Below are 12,101 nucleotides of genomic sequence, written 5' to 3' on the forward strand. Positions count from 1 at the left end.
AGAGAGAGAGAGAGAGAGAGAGAGAGAGAGAGAGAGAGAGAGAGAGAGAGAGCACTGCAAGTGCATATCAGAGTATGTCTTGATGAAGACAGCAGTGGAGAAGACTGGTTGGAGAGAAGATCCTAGGTTGCCCAGCTGGCCCCATTCTCTAGGATGGAAGGCAAGATCTTGGGGGAAATTCTGTGCATCTAATTTATGGAGCTGCAGATCATTCTTCTTTCCTAATCGTCCCATCTCAGGGCTCCCTATAAGACATGGAAGTGCACTCACAGCAAGGCTGGCTGTAGAGGAGGGTGCTAGAGAGAGCCCTGGACCTGTGGCTGCCAAATCCTGAGCAGCGAGGAAGCTGTCCATGCCACAGAAATGGCCTGCTGAGGTCAGTGCAGCAGGGATAGCAGGTCTCTTCTGAACTTGAATGCTGCTGAGAGCCTGCTCTGTCTAGCCTCTCTTCCTTCCCATTACCAGCTCAGGCCCTACTTAGTGTGTGCTGGTCAGTAGATGATATTCTGTGATGTAGTAAAATATATATTTGGCCTATGTCTCCATTTTCTAACACATGGCTCCTAAAATTGTTCATCTCTCCAATGCTGAGTTGACTGGTGACTGCAGCCCCTAGGTGGCTCCAGATGCAGGCTTACTTCTGGAAAGCCCAAGGTGGGATTGGATGGGCTAATTTTCTGGGGGAAGGGAGAGAGCCTAACAGTTGAACTAATCACCAAGTCAACTGTGCCTATGTAGTAAAGGCCCCATTGGTTCTCCCAAGGGTATGGTTTGGAGCTTCCATACAGTGTCACATGTGGAGGCTCCCAGAGAGTGGTGAGTTTAAGAGGGCAATGGCACCTCATGATAGCCTTCCATGCCTTGCCTTGGGCATCTCTTTCTCTGTATCCATTGTAGTACCATTTATAGTGTGCCAGCAAGCCTAAGGATGTATTTCTCTGAGTTCTGTGAGGACTCCAGCAAATCTTTCAGCCCTGAGAAGGCCACTGTGGGACACTGCTGTTCACCTACTTGGTCAGAGGCATGGGTCTAACCTGGTGCTTGGCATTAGTATCTGAAATGGGTCTTGGGGACTGAGCCCTCAGCCTGTGGGAACTGAGCCAACTCTCAGTGGCTGGTGCCAGACTGAACTAAATTAGAGGACACCCAGCTGGTGTTCACTTGGGTACAGCATCGCTGGCTCAGTGGTGAGGAGCAATTCCCACACATTTGGAGCTTTCAGAACTGATATGTGCTGTGAGGGTATAGCAGGAGAACCAGATTGTGAGTTGGTTTGTTTTTCTACAGAGGTTCCATTCACAGATCAGATAAATAATAAGTTGAACCCTAAGTAGATATTCCTCCTTGCTTGTCCTTGGCCCTGCCATGCACCTTGTCGCCATGGGTGGCTTCAGCACTCTCCCTCTGTGTCCGACTCCCATGCCCCTGGTTTCACATCCCAAAAGCCCCTCCGGTCCATTCATTCCTCCCTGCCTCTGGCTTCTCCACTTTGGCTCCAGAGCCCCTCACCTCTCACCTGCTGACTGTGGCAGCATCTTAACTGACCCTTTGCTCTTCTGCCTGCCTTAACCCTCTCTCCACTACTTGTTTGGTACTTTCAGGTTTGTGAATCTGTCCCCATGACCTCTACACTCTAAAGCTGTTCATAACTTCACAGTGCTGGCAGGACGAAGCCCAGGCAAACTTCTGGGCCTGGATGATCTGAACTTTACTTACATCACTATCATCATTCTTTTCTCCCCCAACTTCCCAGACCTCCAGACAAATGAAACCTTTCATAGCTCCCCCAGAGTGAAGCACTCCCTTTTCTGCTTGGACATCCACATCTACTGTTCCCTCAGCCTGTAAGTCCCCAAGCACTTTGCCTTGGCCCACTCCTTGCCCATCAAGCAAATGTGGATACCTGCTTTCCTGCCAGCCGCACTGATGCCCTTCAGGTGCTCCTGAAAACTGTGTGTCACCAGGCCTTGACATACTGCTCAAAATGATCTGCTTGTTCACTGGTCTCTTCCATTGGCCTGTGAGCTTTCCAAGGCCATGAACTGTGGCTGGTCATGGTGTTTCATGCAGCACCTGGCCCAAAGTAGTGTGAAAATATTGCTCTACATTTTCTTGCCTCCAGAGGAATTCCATATTTTAAGACATATTATCTACTTGCACTTTAGGAGGAAATGGAAGTACCATATTAAATATATGTCTAATCATTTTTGACTGATTAATAGTACACCCTTATCCAAGAACTGTATTTCTTTTTCAGCAAGGATCAGGATTAGCACAAGGCTCTGCTGTCTCTGTTAAGAGTAAAGCCTCTTCTCCATGGAGACACTGCAGAAGCAGACCCACAGCCTCAGCTTCTACAGCCACAGCACGGCCTTGTGGTCCTCAGGGCACACTTGTCCCGGTCCTTTGGAGCACTTGAGGATTGCTGATATGATTTCAAGAATACTGAAGCGTGCCATGATTTCTGCTGTTTTCACTTTTTGATTGAACTCAATTTTTCTTTTCTCTTTCCATATTGACTTATATATTGCTGGAAGTAAAACAACCTGCCTGAAGAATCAATGTGACAGGTCAGACAGGTGCTGCTCTGCCCCAGAGTGATGGTGGTCCCTGAGGACTGTGTGCTTGCCCCACCTTCCCAGCCCTGGGAAAGGCACAGCCTGTGCCGAGGCGGCAGCTCCAGCTTTGTCATCGCATAGCTGGCAATCACACAGCTGTCACCAGGATGTATGATCCCTTTTCCCTCTAATAGCCTGCTCTGGGTGTAGTTTCTAAAAAGACATTGTAACGGGAAGTATGGATTCACATGGAAGGGCCAACTCCACTCATATGATGCTACCAAAACAAAAGACCAATTAAGCAATGACCCTTCCTTTGCACAGGCAAAGACAGACTTGTTCAGGCTGCTTTCTACCTGCTTTCCAGCAAGTTCCTTTGGATCTCACTTGTAAGACACATTTGATTTTATAACAGTTCATTGGCAAAATTCAACCTGATATAACCTCAGAAGAAGAGAGGTGATGGATGCTTCTTTTCAGTAATGCTGGGCAATGTCTCCTGGACACAGGGCAATGTCACCTGGACACTGTGTAATTGCCTCTGTGAGCTTTGTGTTTCCCTTCATCAGTTTTGTGGCTTTTCCCACATCCCCCATGGAAATGAGGAACTTCCCAGGGTGGGAGCTATGAGCTCTTCCTACATTCCAGCCCCTCTCCAGCCAGGCCCTGCTCGGTGCTCACCCTCCCTATGCCTTCCCAGGACTGGTGTGCACAGCTGTGCTGCTGCAGAAGCAACAGGGAGGACCAAGGGCTGCGCACCAGGGGCTGGCCATCTGGGGTGTGCCTGCTTGGCCAAGCATTCTCCGGGCCTTGTCTCAGGGTGCACCTTCATGGAGGGTTGGAGAGGCAGATGAAACGGGCTTCCCTCCTACTCCTAGTCTCCTCGTGACCTGGGATGTGGCATCTTGGCTTCAAAGCCTGGCAGGGCCTGGGCCTGCCTTGCTGAAGTCCTTCATGGTTTCATCCCTCCTCCAGGCTGGAAGGAAGGAGAGCCTGGGCTGAGGGCGGGTCCCAGAAGCCAGCTCTGGAGCATTTGCCTCACAGAGCTGCTTGTGTCATCTCTTTGTCATGTATGATTTCTCTGAGGTGACAGCTTTGACTTCAGATCTTCTTCTTTAATTGAGTCATTGTCACTCCACTGATGGCAGTTTACACATCCAATAATTATGTTAATGTGGGATAGAGGCTTAGGTAACTGGCTGGGGTGAGGAAGCTATGGTACAAAAGTCTGGTGGGAAGAGCCATCTCCCTACAGTGGCCAGATAGACCTTGGACCATGGGTTTTCTAGAAGCTGTGCTGTCCCAGGCTTGAGATAGGATGGCTAGCTCCTGGCTTCTGTTCTTCACTGGGCATATGGAGGGTGGGGCCGTAACAGTGAGTACCAGGTGTCTCTCTGAAAAGTCACACACAAGTAACCAGACTTCGTGCCTGGGTTGGTCAGGCACAGGAGGCTCACAGGTGCATAAGGTAGAATGAGTACACACCATAATATTTTTCATTAAGTTCATTGGTACTTTTTAGGTATCCGATACAGTTACATGCATCATTGGGATCTTGTACCTTTACATGATGTATCTTGGTTCTTATTTTTTCTTCATAACTCTGCCTTCCCTTCACCCCCCTGCCCTTCCCTATTTGCAATGACTTTGTTTCCATTGCTTTCCTTTTCTCATATTCTTTCTTTTCCCTTCTTTCCTTTCCCCTACCCTTCCCACTCCCCCTACTCCTTTAGACATTTTCTTTCTGTTTTACATTATCAATTATATAATTTGAACCTTATTTATAGTTTCAGTTTTTCAAACCAATATTTATACATGTGTGTCCTATTTATTTCACTTGAGTATGGCCTCCATACACAACCATTTAGCTATAAATGTCTCTAGTTTCTCATTCTTTATGGCTGAGTGCTACTCCATTTCGTAGAAAAACCACATCTTCATTATCCAATCTCCAGTTGATAGGCAATTGGGCTGTTTCCAAGTTTTAGCTATTAGAAACTGTGCCACTATAAACATGGGTGTGCATATATTGCTCACACCATGATGTTTTTACAAACCTGCCTTTCCATTAGATGGCACTTGGCAGCAGCATTCACTATATTTTTAATCACATCTCATAAAGACACTCAAAGAAGACGTCCAGAGAGCTGCTTCAGAAAGTGGCAAGAAGGATGGGATGAGTGTGTTAGAAATGGAAGGGAATATTCTGAGGGGGATTCACGGTCATGTGTCTTTTACTGTAATAAGTATTTCATTCTAAACATTCATTATATTTTTCAGTCACCCCGTACACCCTTACACCTTATACCTATGTAGCCACAGATTCTTTATACAGATCATGACTTTCTGGATTTGGGGAGACGAATCCGTGTTTCAGTGAAAATCCATGTTTAATAGTGGCCAAAACAGGGTGGCTACAGGGGAATAAGGCTCATCAAGAATGAAGGCAGGAGGATGGCTCTAAGTTTGTGACCAGCCTGGACTACATATGAGTTCAAAGTCAGCCTGAACTACATAGTGAGAGACTATCTCACTGAGCCAAACCAAACCAAACCAAACCAATGAATAAACAAAACCCAAAATAGAACGAAGCATCCCAGCAGTTGAACATTGGCCCCCACCCCACCCCATCCAACTTATAGCTATGCACAAGTTTGGTACACTGGTTGAGCGCCTCATGTGTCCCTCTTTAGCCCACAGAGACTGTGCAGTAGGGTTATTACACTATGCTAAAGAGCTTGTCTGAAGTCAGCACAGTGGAAGGTCTGGGTTGACCTGAGCTTTGTGTTCTACACTGGAGTTCGCCGGGACTTTGATGTCTGCCAGCTCCCTGGCTACTGCTCTCTGAAGTGAACGGGGGTCCAGTCCTCCTTAAGCAACTCAGGTTGAGGCTCATTTTCTCTCTCTGGATGCAGCTGGGCCTCACGGCCTCCTGTGCTCCTGGTCCAGGCTCCAGATTCCTGGGTGTGGCCAGCATCAACTGTTTCCAGGGAAGTCAAGTAGCTGTTGGCTTGTGCATCCAGTGAATTTGTGTGAACAGCACACAGCACTGGTTCTTAAGCAAAGTCTTCACCTAGCGGTAAAGACGAGATGTGTCCCACAGGAGGTCTGTGACTTCTGACCCCTCAGGGGACAGGCACATTTTGGGGGAAGCTGACAACTCTTGTCTTGCTGCCCTCCACCCTCTGAGACAGCAGCAGGCTGAATTCCCTTCACTGCAGTCATGAGCCAAGTGGCCTCATGCTGCTTTCCCTGGGCCTGGACCCAGATGCAGTCAGGGCACAGGTCCTCGGGCTGTGGCTTGGGAGGGTGGGAGAAATGGAGAGGCTCAGAGGGGACAGGGCAGCATCACAGGCCTCATCCAAGAAATATGCCTTGAGCCTTTATTCACCTTCCCAAGGCCCAGGCTCCTTCATCTCTAAAGCAGGAAAACACCCTGACTTCAGAGGACATAAAGATCAGGTGATATTAAATAAGTGAAGAGCCCTCTTCTGTCCTCACCACTGACCTTGCTCTGCTCTCCTGTCCTCCCGTTTTCTTTTTCCTTTCCCCTGTTCTCTATTTCTATTTCTCTCTTCCTCATCATTCCCCAAGACTCTGCTTTGAGAATCAGGTGCTGCCTGCTGGGCTAGAAGAGGAGAGGAGAAAGGAGCCTGGGGCTGCACAGAGGCCACAGAAGCTGTGACAACAGTCCTCAGTCACCAGCAAGGACTAGGGAGTCTGCACCTCTCTCTTCCAATGGGAGCAGAGGCACACGGGTGGTGCGGGTGGGCTCTTCCTTTTGCACCTTCCCTCACCCATTACAGAAAGAACCCTGGAGGGGAGAGTGATGTCCCCACAAAGAAGAAGGCAGCTATGCACCATAGTAAGGGGGAAAATTGCCCTCCACACAGGAAACAACTCTGTACATTCCCCCTTGTGTTGGAAACCAGAGAGCCTCACTGCTGTTGGCTCACTCATTCCAAGCATTAATTTTCTATTATGAATAAAATTAATGTGTTCAGCCAATTTCTGGTCGTCATAAAGTTGTACTTTTCATTACCAAGGTTAATAGCCCGCGGGTGACTTGGCCTCCTGGCAGAATGCCCTCAAGAGCAGGCAGTACACAGGCACTGCATACAGAGACATGAGAGGTAGGAGGTGCTCCAGCCAGGTTGCACCCTGTGCCTGGTGCCAGGACGCCGAACACCGGCTTCATTTTCCTGCCATCTTGCTGTCTCCTCCTCTTATCTGACTTTCATCTTAAAACATCCCTTTCCCTGAGCCCTCCCTGATTAATGCTGAGCATTAATGACCACTCCATGATGTTACATGTCCCCATCAGCTGAGGACCGAGTTTGTGACAGATCCTACCCTGAAGGAGAAGATGACCAGGTGGTAAAGCAATGTGGAGGGCTGTGTCGACTAAGGGCGGGGTCTTCAGAAGCACCGGCCAGGATTGCTTGCCTGGCTTGGGTCTAGGAAGGCCTGCTGAAGGAAATGACATGTAGGTTTCTAGGTTGGAAACGGCAGGCTGAGTAGGAGTTGGTCCTGGGAGCAGACTGGGGTGGGAAAGAATGTTCTCAGTAGAGTGCATGGATGGGCATGGAATGACTTCTTCTAAGTCCCCCAGGGAGAACACACTGAAGATGTGCTGGAGATAAGCAGGAGATGGGTACAAGGTCCTTTTTGCTCTGCCCAAGGCCTGGGGACAGATGGCTATAGAAACTGGGACTCTCTAGTTTTGTTCATTTTGGCTAAGAGTCAGCAGGCAGAGCCCAATGGGCAAAGCCAGGCTGTGACCTGCTTTTTAAATAAAGTTTTATAGGAACACAGCCTTGCTCATTCATTTATATATGACCTATGGCTGGATTTGTGCTATAAAAGCAGTGCAACAGAAATCACATGACCTTCAAAGCCAAAATATTTACTGCATGGCCCTTGATAGGAAAAGTTAGCCAGCCCTACCCTTAGCTCTTTCTGAAGCTCAAAGTAAGACTTCCTCATGCCTAATCTCAGGTAAAATCCCTGTGCTGTGTTCTGGGGCTTGGAATCAGGAATGGTAAGATCCCAAACTGCAAATTTGAGGTACATCTGTCAAGATGTTTGGGTTTGGATCCTGGCTTGAACTAATCATTAATGATTGTGTAAGAATGGTGGTCATAATTGTCATAAGTGTGGTAGTAGTTTCTATTTATTCAGTGATGATTATATGACAGGGTTTGAGCTGGGCTTTTAAAAATATATTATTTCATTTAAATCCTCACAAAAATTTCAAAGGTGGATTTTTTTGTCCTGATTTTATAAATGCTGACACTAACACTCAAGGAGAGCAAGTGCTGAGCTTGGATCAATTAAGAATTATAATCTGCTGCTAACCACAGAAAAGGGTACCTAGAGCCAACAGCTGAAACACAACGAAAGATTTCCACCCACTTTCCCATAGTAGAAGTGTGGAAGTGAGCGGACATGGCAGGGCACCTGGTAATTTCACTGTATTTTACGTTCTGCATTATTGCTGCATTATTTTCTGCTTTCAGATCTTCTCAGAGTCCCAAACAGTAGCTGAAGGTCCATTCCTTGCATTCACCTGCCATTTAGTCATAATGGGGAAAAGGACAAAGGAAAAAAGCCATTTCTCTAGAAAGATCATTTAAAACCTTCTACTGTCATCTTATTGGTCAGAATTCAGTCACATGGCCATAAGTACCTGTGAGGGAGGCTGGAAAATAATGAGACACGTTGTTACCTGGAATACAGAGCAAATATTGGAAAGGCTGCCAACAATGTCTGCTGCATCTGCCCCCTCGGCTCCCTGGCTTTCATGGACAAGGCTGTTCACATAGGGAATACACTGGGATTTCAGAGGCAACACCCGCCCCCAGCCTATCCAGTCACTGCATCAGCTTGTTCTGTATGCAGATTTCTCTGGTAAGCACCTTGTGGCCCTGTGACTTATAAACAAACACACAGGATATTTGCTGCCTACCTGTCTGATTTATTCATGTGGAGTAGAAGGAAAATAACCACAATTTTAAAAAAATCATCCATTCAGGAAAGTGGATAAGAGAAACACAGCATCCACTTTATCCTTCCATGGTGAAGGTCAAACTCTGCTGGGCAGGAGAGGAATGCTGCGGGGACCTCTCCTGTTGTGGTGTGCATTCCCTGGATCCTGTCCTCAGTGGCTCTGGCTCAGCCTCTGGCAGTTGACAATTCCCCATCTGATGGGTTCCTGGAGAGCTGGTTTTCTGAGGGTGCCCTGTGGTCCGGGTGCAGAAACTAGAGAGGAGAATGTTTTAACATGTTTGGCTTTAAAGCTTCTTTAGAAATTCACTTTCCTCAAAATCCAAACTACTGTCTAGTCTATTTGCTTTTGATCATTTTAATGTACAAACAACCACAGCTGTATTTCATGTCCAGATATAGTTTTAAGCCTAATTATCTGTTTGTTTTACTCATGGGCCTCTGTACTTCAGACCCTTGTCTTAGTGCTTAAATTAATGGTAACAACAGTACCACTTTTCATCTGATCTGTGCTGATGGTTCAACTCCCACAGTCTGCAGGAGCTCTTAGTTCATGGTGTTGATAATGTCTTGGGGTTACACTTCAATCTTCCAGTGGAGTCCCCACTCCAGGGCCCCCATTTATAACTGTTTCAGTTTGGGATACACCTGCATTGGGCTGTTTTCTTGGGCTTATAAAACAACTCAACTTAAGCAGAACCTAGTCTAGGACATGTGGTGAATATGAAGTATTCCCTTCCCTCCCGGCTTGCCTGTCAGCCAGCTCTAGTGTAAGCCCATCTACTTCTGCAAGATTTTATGGGAAGTGACAAGAATGATTCAAACCACAATAACATTTCCTTTGATTTCTACCATTCCGGAGTACTCTATCCTCAGGAGGCCTGTGATCTAACTTCCAAGGGGTGAGGGTTTTTCAGTGTGAGGGGATTTCAGCCCAGTTATGCTGCCCAACCCCCTTCACGGAACACATAACCCATCCTCATCCTCTGGTGTGCAGCAATGCATCCCAAGTCTAACAGCAAATCCTCTATCAGTGGGAGTTGCATATCTGCCTGTGAACAGCTCTCTGATCTCAGGTGGCAGAACACATGACGGCTGAGCTGATGGAGCACCAACTCTCCTCTGTAATTAGGACTCAGTGCTCAAACTGGGGCTGTCTGCCTCCTGGTCTGCACAGCAGGCACCGCATGATGCTGCCTCAACCTACCCCATTTAGCGTCTGGGTTTCTATTCAGATCCAAGGCCTAATTATTCATCTGCCTCATGGGGCTGCTTCAAGAAAGAAATGGAATATGGTATAAAGTGCTATATGAGTATTTGATGCTATTATTAATGTATTTTCCCATCTGGGAAACTGATTTGCATTTTAAGCAGAATCTTCAATGTCCATACCCTTGAGTAATGTTAATGGGGAAAACTTCAGGTACCACACAGGCCAATATTAGAAATGTTAATTAAAAATAAAACACAGGCAACAACTTCCAGCCCTTTCCCCATCATCTTTATAATGTTTTCCTTCTTATGATTTTTCTTGTCTTCCATGTGTGCTAGGGACCTTGCCTGTGAGGGATGTGTGTGGGGGATGGCTCTCTCCTTTGCGGAGGGGCAGAGGAGAATGGAGCTGTCTTGTGGGTCATATCTTTGTCTTCCATAGAGACAGAGTCACTGTGATTATTACAGGAAGCCTCACGCCCAGGCCTGGGAAGACACTTCCTGGGTACAAGGAATTAAATAAGGCTGAAGCCCTGATTTGTAAGCCTCTCCACCTTTTTAAAATATAACTTTCTTTACAATTTTTCTTTTCCCCAGGATTTATAAAATAAAAGAAATAAAATAAAATATGGAATGTACAAGAAGTAACATAGCTGAGGGGTGCGTACAGAGGCTCTCCTCATGTTCTGACTTCAGTGTGTGGCTGAATATATCTTAGGATGGGTGGAGATTTTACAGGGTGCTATGGTGCTGATTCCATTCTGCACTGCTTCTTTCCTCCTTAGTATTTCAGGGATACTAGTCCTCATCAGCCAACAAAGTCTCATATAGGTCTGGGCTCTAGGATCAGCAGTTTTTACAAACAGAATGATAGCTTGTAGAGCTCAGAGGTGAGGTTAGTCTGTGCGGGGAAGCTTGGGCTCTGCCTGCTGGACCAGCCTCCTCAAAGGCTCCTGTATCTAATAGTGAGACATCCTGAGGGTTCTGGACACAACAATGGTCCAGCAGGAGTCACAAGACCTCATGGCTGGCTCCAGAGGAGAGCTCAGGCCCTGGCCCTTTTGGCTGGGAGGGTGGAGATGGGAGCAAAGCTGCTTTTGTTCACACATCCAAACCCATCAAGGTCTGGGCAGCCAGGAAAGTGCTGTAAAACAGACCATTGGCACTCAGGGCAGTCTGAGCCCAGCTCTGCAGGGTTCAGTCTTGGCAGCCTGGAGAGCCTGGGAATCTTGCTTTTCTCTGGATGTGGCATGCTACCTACAAACCCTGGGGCCATTGAACTGGAAGCTAGAACTTCTGACTTTCCTTTCTCTGGCAGCCTGTTGTCTTGGCCTTCATGCCAAATCAATCAACAGTGCATCTTCCTTCGATTGCCAAAGCAATTTAGCTAAAATGTAGACCTGAACTTGGCCACTTCCCTACTTAAATATTTCTGTAGCTCCTTGTCGCCTACAGACAAAAGTCCCTGTTCTGAAAAAAAGCTTGCAAAGCTCACATTGGCCTGGCTCCATGACCTCCCTGCAACTCACAGCCTCCTTAGATACATCTTCCAGCACAGCTGAGCCCCGCCCCGAGTGGCCTCTCCAACCCAGGCTACTTCTCAGGGGCTTGCTTTCCTTCTGTTTCAAATGCCTTTTCCTCCTTCTTCTTCTTGCCAACTCCTGGACATCCTTGGTGCTGGTATCCTCTCTTCCAGGAAGCCTTTGCTCATCTCATCCCATGTCCTCCTTATCTTCCCCATATGACAACCATGACACACATCTGTACTGCAGGCCTGCAGCCACCCTATAATCCTGTACCTGGATAGTGTCAGTGTCTGTGTCTCCTACAGGACCTCATCCTTCCACTTGGCCTCTGTCCCCACAGTGTGCAGTGAATGGATATTTGTCCCATTTGGCTAAACTACAGGACCATTATTTCTGTAACTGTTGCCTTGGAGGTTGTGTCATGTACTCTAAGAGGAGTGCTGGGGGAGCAGAGATGATTCTAGTTGTGGGGATGGGGATCTGGGTGCACCTGTTGGTCACCTGCCACCTGGTGGCTTCTTCCAGTTAGGCAGATTTGGAGCCCAGCTCGGATGCTCTGGGCAGTGCTAGGTGCACAACCTAGTGCTCTCCCCCAGAGTTCAGAGACTCGATTCTTACTTTGGCTGTCATCCAGCTGAAGGATGTGAACTTACCTAAGTCACTTCGCTTTTCTTGGCTTTGGTTTCTTCACTGATAAAATGAGCATGGAGGCCCTGTCTTCCTTTAATACTTTCTAGCCCTGACTGCTGGGTCTCTGATCTCACTGTGCTCTGAAATTGCCTGAGAAGCAGTAGCTTGG

At 47.4% G+C, this 12,101-nt stretch overlaps 1 long non-coding RNA gene across 1 annotated transcript in view; it reads right to left on the bottom strand.

The window, feature by feature from the left end:
- Positions 1-8,679: 8,679 nt before the first annotated feature.
- Positions 8,680-12,101, bottom strand: part of LOC104874630 — a 79,460-nt gene continuing 76,038 nt past the window's right edge. The window contains exon 3 of the long non-coding RNA XR_783798.1: positions 8,680-8,819. This is a non-coding gene — a long non-coding RNA (uncharacterized LOC104874630). The remainder of the gene's footprint in view (positions 8,820-12,101) is intronic.

This window comes from Fukomys damarensis, unplaced genomic scaffold (assembly GCF_012274545.1).
Source record: "Fukomys damarensis isolate Sample0158 unplaced genomic scaffold, DMR_v1.0_HiC HiC_scaffold_16, whole genome shotgun sequence".
Taxonomy (NCBI): Eukaryota; Metazoa; Chordata; class Mammalia; order Rodentia; family Bathyergidae; genus Fukomys; species Fukomys damarensis.